The 9,659-nt window shown below is 34.5% G+C and overlaps 1 pseudogene; it reads right to left on the minus strand.

Annotated features, from left to right (window-relative positions):
- Positions 1 to 1,216: 1,216 nt before the first annotated feature.
- On the minus strand, positions 1,217 to 9,206 carry LOC140961213 (sister chromatid cohesion protein PDS5 homolog C-like; annotated as a pseudogene).
- Positions 9,207 to 9,659: the final 453 nt, after the last annotated feature.

A 9,659-nucleotide genomic window follows, 5' to 3' on the forward strand; every position in this document is an offset into this window, starting at 1 on the left:
TAGTACCTTTTGTATATTAAAAGGCTTTACCTATATAGCTTACATGAGTATAAATATAAAGAAATTGTTATAATTAAATAAAATCGTAAAATATTATTAAAATTATTTACTCTGCACACGCGGTGAGTGTGTATACAATATTTTTTATAATTATCGAGAGACTAAAGTGAAATTTGACAAATTATCGAGGGATTAAAGTGTTATTTGAATTATTGAAATAAAAAAAAAACAAAAGTACAAAAAATGTTTGTTAAATTTTTTAAAAAAAAAAACAAAAATGTAATATTAGTATTATATAAGGGCAAAATTGGAAAAAAAATTTAGTGTCCACTTTTGTCTCTATTAGGCCCAACCTTAATATATCATATAGATGAATATTGTTTTACATACAAGTCAATAAAACTCAAACAATAAATTGGCTCGCTGGTCACCTTTTAACAATTGATATGTTCAGGGAGTCTAGTTTGTTATGCGAGACTCCGAATATTTCGATGGATTCTGATTTAGGAAGGCTTTGGATGCCACCGTTGCTTAACCAACTGAGGATGGATGTTGATGCGAGCTATAACGGAGATGAGAATATCTACAGTATTGAGGCAGTGGTAAGAAACTCATTTGACCAAGTTGTGGGTGCAAAAGCTTGTGTGATCCGTAATCCTGAACAGTGAAAAGAGCAGAATATGTTGCTATTTATACTAGCATGGATTTTTGTCAAAGTCAAGGTGTTATCAACATTTGCATTTACTCTGGCTCACTTCTGGCGGCTCGAAAGGTGATGATTAAAGCTGAGGATTGTGGTCCAGTTGTTCAGTTGTGTTGGAGATTCAACCAATTATAGAAAGACCAACTTTTATTTCCTTAATGTTTATGAGAAAATCGACCAATGATGTTGCTCATCAAGTTGCCTCATAAAGCTATTACAGCGGAATCGAATCTTGAATAGATTAATGAGGATTGTCCTCTTAACATAACACAACGATAAAATTATAAATATCAAAAGTCGGCGTGAAAATAAATTTTTGAAGCATAAATACAATTCCTCTTATTATTATCAGTTTTTGGAATCAATGTTCTCGCTAGGCAATTAACTCAGTCTTGCGTAGCTCACCTTGCACCGATCATCGTATAACGGATGTATGAACGTGACGTAAGTTCGTAGAGTATCACATAGAAATGCTCATTATTTGGTCTGCTGTAACTAATAACTAGGAAATCATATTCTGCAAAACTTCTTTTTTCTTTTTCCTTTTTGGAACTAAAAAACCAAATATTCCAAAAGGAGTGACCCGCAATATGATATATATTCCTACGTATGGTCTGAGAATAAATCACAAGACTCCACGACAAGTATCGACTGCAGAACCAGCTAAAAATGGCATGTCAATTTCAGACTTACAACATCCGTGCCTAGTTTAATATCAATACCCACAGAAAATTGCAGGAAAAGTGCAACGTAAAGGAAGACTAATAAGGCACTTCAACTCCTTCGCTTTTTTGCAGCCTTAGTCTCACTTTCTTGAAACTTCGCAGTATCTGGTGATTTCCCTCTGATGGATTCTTGTGATTTTGCCAAGTCAGTGATTTTTCCCTTAATGTGATCAGTTTCTTTCAACTTTGACGAACTAGCTTTCACTGTCCCTGTTCCGTTGACACTACTGGATCTGCCACTTTGTGGAGTATTACCTTTAGAATTGACATTTCGGTGGCGGTCTGGTTTCGAGTGGCTCAAAGTTTTGGCAACATCATCTCTTGATCTACCAGATGTCTTAGCAGAATCTTCATGAGATTTACCCCTGTGTTTCTGAGAAGGGTTTTTATCCTTGACAGAATCTGCTATAGATTTCCCACTGGATTTTGAGTTACTTTTGGACTTCAACTCTGCTTTGCCATCATCCTTAAATTTGCTTCCAGATTTCCCACCAGACTTTACATCATTCGGCTTACCAGAAGATGTGGACTTGCTACAAGCCATTGATTATCAGTATAATTTGACCTTATTTTTAACTAAAAATATACGGGGAAACTGAGAATTATAGGAACAACCTTTTAAGTGAACCATCCATCTTCCTCTGCTTGCTTGACAATTCAGAAATTGGATAACCTTTCTTCTTCCTGCGCCTGGTAAAAAGAAAGAAATAATCAGTATAAACATTCAGAAAATGATTCCAAAAGATAATTTCTCCATCAAATTCTCCCCTCTAAGGAACTTTCATGGTCAAATTTCACAAATTTTAGCAAGGTCTCCCTGCAAATCTAGGAATTTGTTTTGGGATTGGAGAATTTGTTTAAAGATATGCCACTATATGCTTTTGATGGCTTTAAACCATTTCACCTTCTTTCAAGATTTTAAAGTCCAAGTTAATGGAAAAAATACTCGACCATTATCAACACATAGTTGCTAAAGTTCAATGGATAGTTGCATTTTGTGAGAAAAAGCATGCGTTTTCCCGTTGAGTGAATTAACATATGCATATAAAGTAACACAAATCATCAGATTCATTTGGTTCGTGTTGTATGGGCCAGATGATAAAATGTTATCGTAGATGGACATACAAAAGTTCATCTTAGTAAAATAGTTCCCTTTCCTAATAGATTCAACAAAACAGGAAACAATAGGACTAAAATTACTCCCTACAAAACATATTACCATACTATGCATACAAGCAGCGGAGTCCAGCGGGATTTACATTTTAATTCTGACATCCCGTTCTATTTAGTTCCACATTGTTAACATCAAGGAAGGGAGAAACATAAAATAAAAAGAACAAAAATAATAATAATAATAATCATCATCATCATCATCACCATCATCCTCTATAGACTGACTAAGGAAACTGGTTTCAGGATGAAACACAATTCAAATGGGGAAATGCAGATGATTCAGGGATCTTCCCATTGCTCCTGAACTAAAAATGTAAATCTCATCCCTTAATCCCAGACAATAGTTCAAGGATGGATACCCAGCTAACATAAATTGACACAGTAGATATAGCTGCAAGCCTTAAAAGTTGAAGATAAATACCTTAATTTTCATGAAGGGATACTAGGAAGTAACAAAACATGGAAGAGGTAGCAACTGGAGAATAAACTTACATGTCTGAGGATGCATCAGGACTTGAATGCTCAATAGATTCGCCCTAGTCACACAAATTGTCAAATATATCTTATATATGAGGTCTTAATAGTAATTAGAAACCAGCAAATTTCTAATTCTAACCATGGCAGCAAATGAATCATCTCCAACCAATTCCCATCGCTCCCTTCCTAGATTTAGTACTTCTTTGTCGCCATCATTATACAACACCTGTTTCAGATGGAAGCCAGTTTACACTGAAACAAGTTTAAATGCAAATCAAAGTAATTAATGAAAGGAAGAAAGATATTTTTTCCTCACCATATGCTTCTTCTTGACAGAATCAAAAGAAGAAATAACACCTTCATAAAACCTGACAGCGATGAAAGCATCATAAAAAAAGTAATTTTGTTCATAAACCCTTTTATGTACAGGGTGGAATGTAAGGAGGACTTACATCTGATCTTTTGGCCACCAGACCTTAACTTTTGAGCCAACCAATTCCTCCCCGTACTCTTTAGTCTCAGATGTCTGACACAAAATAACAATAAACTTAACTGAACTGACTTATATTGTTGAAAGTTTGGTTGTGCACTTTCTCTAAACGCCAGTGCAACAAAGCAGTTTTACACGTGTTTCAAAAGAATATTTCAAGCGCAAAAACATTACTATTACATGTGATGCATCCCTTTTTTTAAAGGAAAAATAAGAAACAAACTATCAAAAAGGGAGATGGACATTCACCACTTCCTATGATGTCCTTGCCAATACTTGATGAGGAACCGACCCAAATTTTCTCATTATCCAAAATCTCTTGAACATTTTTTTTAAAAAAAAAAGAAGCAACTGGAAATCTCTCAGACCAAGCATAAATAAGAGAGATAATAATGTCCTCGATTTGACCCTCGATTTGACCGATATCCAAACTAAACTTAAGGAATACAGGTGCAAGGAACCTCTGGTTCTATAGTAGGATATGAAAGTCACGATAAAAGAAAAAATGTCATGACGCACTTTCTGTGTGCCTGGAGATCGTTTTCTCTTATTACTCATCCTTTTAGTTTCATCCACGCTGTCCTCATTTTTTGATGATTTTAAAGGAGTCCTTGGTGAGGCAACCATGTCCTACAGATGAAAAAGAGAAGCATGTGTTGAAACAAAAAAATATATCGGTCAGGAAAAGTAACTGAAAAAAAAATTAAAAATAAATAAATAAAAAATCAAGAGAAAACATGATTACTTGTCCATGATCTTCTTTGGAATAAAATTTCAAACTATCAGGTTTCTTTTGTGCACCCTTTTTCCTTACTTCTTTCTGTGACAAAGAGGATCCATCCTCCACCTTGTTACTAGCATCCCCCAACTTTTCAGTTGGATCCAGTGATCTTGCCTCTGAATCACTGGTACTCATACGATCATTCTTGGATAAAACTTCTTCCGCCAAAACTTTATCCTTGTCAGATTTCTTTTTCAATGAGCGACGCTGCTGTTTTGCTTTTAAAATATCTGTTCCTTCAAGTGCCTTTGTACCCAAGTTCTCCTTCCTGTTTGCTCGGCCAGCCTTCTTAGATCGACTATCGGCAGGTATGCCAGGGCTTTGAGTTGAAGATGCTAAATTTACATCCTCTTTCTCAAGTGCTTTTAACTGCGGAGGATGAATACTAATATCATTAACTTTGTCCAAAGATATGTCAGCTTCAACAGAGAGAATCTCATCAGGTGNACTTTCTCAACTGCTTTTAATTGCAGAGGATGAATACTAACATCATCAACATTGTCCAAAGATATGTCAGCTTCAACAGAGAGAATCTCATCAGGTGAACCATCTTTAGCTGCAATGTCTTGGTGACATGGCACTTGCTCATTTTGTTTCTGATCATCAAGAAGATCTGAAGACACTGCTAAATTATTCTCAGGTTTAAACTGTCTTCCCTTTCTCTTAGCATCGGTTTCCACTTTAAGCCCCGAGATCTTTGGTTTTCGAGCACCCAAATCATTAGATACATTTTTGGACATTGATTTGTCCTCGACATTTCGGCTAGAATCTGCCATGTTTGAATAGTGTGCATCAGGAATTGTTTCTTCAGTCATGATCTCATTGATACTGCTAATTGACTTGGGTGATCTTGTCACAGGGGCATCTTTATCCAGCACAGGGGTCTCAGCTGAACCCTCTTTAGCCACCTGTTCAAAACCAACGAGATCAAACAATCACTTTTAAAGCAAATAGGAATAATGCCTTTCCCGACAGAGGGAGTGGCTGGTGAATATTCACAATCCACCAACTTGATTAGTCGAATGTGTTAATTTGGTTTCAAGAATCAGTACATTTTTTGGCGAAAGAAAAGTCCCTGTGTAAACACTGGCTAGCAAAGCTCATCATGGTTACCATGAATAATGAGAAAATGAGAATAACACGACAAGTTATGCTTGCAAGATTTTAACCCTTGTCAGACTTCACAATAACACTCGTGAGAACTTTATTACAGGAATGGCCCAGGAGAAATAGACAAGGTGGTCTTGAGCAATGAACATATTTTAAATCATAATAGCAAAATAAGAAAATGAGGGGTTGCATCAGCAAGAAAAAAAATTCGATTTACTGTCATAAACTTACAACTGAATGAGAGTTTTTGCCCATAAAAAATTCTTGGCTTTCAAAGCTGGTGCAAGTTAGAAAGCAAAAATATATAAATATATTGTCACTAGTATCCCAAAATATATGAAAGAATCAACAACCTTTACAATTTTATCATATTATTTGACTTGAAAATTTACAAAACAGAAGTAAAAGGGCGAGAACTAGATGGGGAAATTATTTCAAAGTGATGATTGCAAGCAAGAATTGACAAATATAATGAACCCCTTTGGAAAGGCACTATAATATAAAAAAGAACATTTAAGCGGGATAAATTTTTCAACATAAAACAATGATAAAATTATAAATGTCAAAAGTGGGGTGTGAGAATAATTTTTTGAAGCGTATCTATGTTCTCACTCCGCAATCAACTCAGTCTTATGTAAACGCACATTGCATCAATATTCACATAACCAATGAATGAATGTGACATATCTTCCATAGAGTATCACATAGAAATGCATTTTATTTGATCTGTTGTAACTAATAACTAGGAAATTATATTCTGCAAAACTTGTTTTTTTCCTTTTGAACTGTTATAACTAGGAAATGCACATTATTTTCTTTTTGGAATTAAAAAACCATATATTCCAATTAACTAGCTTATCTGATTAAAGCCTCGCTAATAGAGGCAAAACATGTAAGTTTATAAAAAAAATAAAGGCAATACAAGCAAGTTTTTTAAAAAATAAAGGCAATACAAGTATTAAAAGGAGCTGAAAAACAGAATCTAACAAATCAATTAACTAAAATGCCTGAGCACCATTCCTAAAAAGTAAGGTATGCCAAGACTTAATAGCAAAGATCTCAAACTAAATCCTTAATGACAATAGCAAAACCACAAAAATGCAACAACATGACATATAGATATAGTACTTCTCTAGATGTTTGAATTTGGAAGAAAGTAAAACTGAGATCACAAGTAGACTCTGGGGCTTACCAAACCAGAAAGCAAGAAACTCATAGGTAAGATGATTTGCGATAGAACAGAAACTGTACCTTCTGGTATTTGGAGATGTTTTCATTACTGTGCCCAACAGTACTAGCATTTGGCTCGCATGTGGAAGCTACAACTCCGCTATAATCATCAAAATTAGTATCTGAAGTTTTTAATGCTTGTGTTAAATAAGGTCTAAGCTTCAGTGCACAATTCTGAATAACTTTCTCAGCTAATTTCTTTGCGATTGGAAGAACCTCCTGCCAAGCATCTATTAATTAGCAAGGAAAAAAAGGAGGGTTCAAGGTTTGAATAAAAGTCTAAAAAATTAACCTTATTGTTCCTTTTCAAGGTATCTAAAATGGGATTGAGTAGGTCTGACGAGATATCTTCACTTTCTTCTATGACCAGTGTCATAACGGTCTCCATGGATGCAAAAATGATTTCTGAATGATGAACTCTGGAAGTATCACATTAACAATACTTAAGCAGTTCAGATTGAGCATTGTCATAAAATAGCATAGCTTTCATGGTTAATATTTACACAGTCCAAAATCCAACAAGTATTAATTGCCATCCCTTTTCAAATATGATGCAGTATAGCGTACAGTTGTGTGGATTACCCACCTAAAACTCCGAACTTTGAAGGCAAACTAGATATTCCTAAAGATTCTCAAAATTCATTTGCTAATTAATTCTTTCAATAAATCCAACATCAAGTTCACTTCATCAATACATTGCGTAATTATTAATCTCAGTTTAATCTCTTCAGTTGAAATTTTCATCAATTTAATTGTGTATCTAATGATTAATAATGCCTGATGTCACAAGAAAAGGAATTAGGCTCGAGGTACAAACTACAAGGCATGGACAGCAAAAACTCAGCCGTGTGCCATATCTAAGAAAGGCGCCTAAAACATACCATTTAAAGTTAGGTAGGTAAATGTCAACATGTAGAGCAACAGAAAATGATAAATATTTCCGTGCATATCAACTAATTATCAATTTTCTGTTTTTGAATAATAGAAAAGAAAAAATTTGGCAAATTTCAAAATTGCCTAGTTTTACATATACTTACTTCATTACTTCACTTCATCCTTCACGTGTTACCAAAACTCTTACTCAAGTACCTCTATTGTTTCTTTTCTAGATAGTTCCTATAGCTTTACTGAATTTTGTAAGATTTTGATCAAGTTTTTGAAATATTTATCAAAAGATTTCATATACTTACAGAACTCAAATTTGCACGTACAACGAGGAAAAATCAGTCGAAAGTTGGCTAATATGGGCTTGAAGGAATGTGAAGCAAATAAAACCTTGTCAAAGGCTAGACATAAAACAACACTCAATCAATAAACGCCCAATCTGTACCTTATAGCTTTAAGAAAGTGCTGAAACATCTCAACGATCATCTGATCACATTCTAAATCCAACATGATAACACAAGACCTGACTTTTGCCACAGTTTCAAGAATAGAGGCCCTCTTATGATGAGATCTGCTAGATGTGTCCGATAAATCCTCAAAAGATGATACAATCAAGTGAAAAACATCCTGTATTATGCCCATATGAAAAGTTATGAAAACATCCCAGGGGAAAACACCCATGTAGTGAGAGATGGGGTAAGAATCACCTTCATTTTGTCATCATCATATGGAGCATCTGGGGCAGTAATTCGGGTGATCTCACCGACGCAAGAAGCCACACCTACTTTTACATCAACATCAGAATGCTTTAGAAAATATTCTGTAATCAACGCATCCATTAGTGGTGAAAGGGCAGTTAGCATGGATTTGGTAGGTGACTGCTCCACTTTTGATAGAAGTTCCTCAATTCGCTTAAATCAAGTCAAAAGAACAAAAAATATAAGAGACTGTATACCAAGAGAATTAATTAGCTAGCATAAACAAATTGGAAATGAATTTTTCACCTTAATGAATTTAAGGATCGTTACCCCCAATCTTCTTTTGTATTCCATCAGTAATAATGTAATATGTAGAAATAGAGTTATATTCTTCTCAAAAATATGCACTCCCCTCCCTTTTTTTTCAAATAAGAGGGATATACTGATATAAGTGATAACAGAAACAAGGATCAAATGGCTCCAACAAAAAAAAATGTATATAGTTACATGGATAAAAATAATTGATTTCTCGTACAAAATAAAGGTAATTATTAACAAGGCACCTTGTGATGTTTATATTTTTTTATACTCAGTTTACAAATTCCGAACAATGGTTCCAGTAACTGAGTGTCACGCCTTCCAGTAAAAAAATTGCAGATGAAAAAACACAATTCAAGAGATTAGTTTGGAGGGAGAGAGAAAGCTTACATCGAGGAGACGGAGGAGCTCATCGAGAGAAGAGGGGGGCTGAAAAAGAGCGTTCCCAGCTGCTGTGAGACGTTCTTCCAGCTCCATATCTGAAAGTGTCGGCATAAGTTTCTATTAACAGATCGTTCTACACAAATAAACAATTTGCAGCTCGATTCAACAGCATCGAATAACGTGGACTCAGGAACCCTAAGAACGTCGACCGGGTAGGTAGAAATTTTAGGGAAAATAAGGAGAAGGGGACGGTGGAAGTGTTTATTCATAAAAAAGAGCGAATGTAATTTATTTTTTTCTTTTTTTTTTAATTTGTTTAAAAATTACTTTTTTTTATTAGTGTATATAAATTTTTATTTTAATTTTATATAAAATAAAATATATGATTTAATTAAATAAAAAAATTTGCACGACTCAATCTCATTCAACTCAATTCAATCCACATTTCACTCCATTCATTCTCAATCTTCACAAAATATCTTCTTCTTCTCAACCTTCCTTACCATTCATTGTAATTTTATTTGGTTTCTGACTAAAAATAAGTCTACAAGGTATTCGTCTGCAAAAAATCGAACGAGAAAATCACGTATTGGTAAGAAATCAGTAGATGTAATGAATTTTGGATGATATATCGTAAACGATCTTTAATGTTTTCATTGTTAGAGTATTATTTGCTAACGGGGTT

This window comes from Primulina huaijiensis, chromosome 16, assembly GCF_012295235.1.
Source record: "Primulina huaijiensis isolate GDHJ02 chromosome 16, ASM1229523v2, whole genome shotgun sequence".
NCBI classification, from domain to species: Eukaryota; Viridiplantae; Streptophyta; class Magnoliopsida; order Lamiales; family Gesneriaceae; genus Primulina; species Primulina huaijiensis.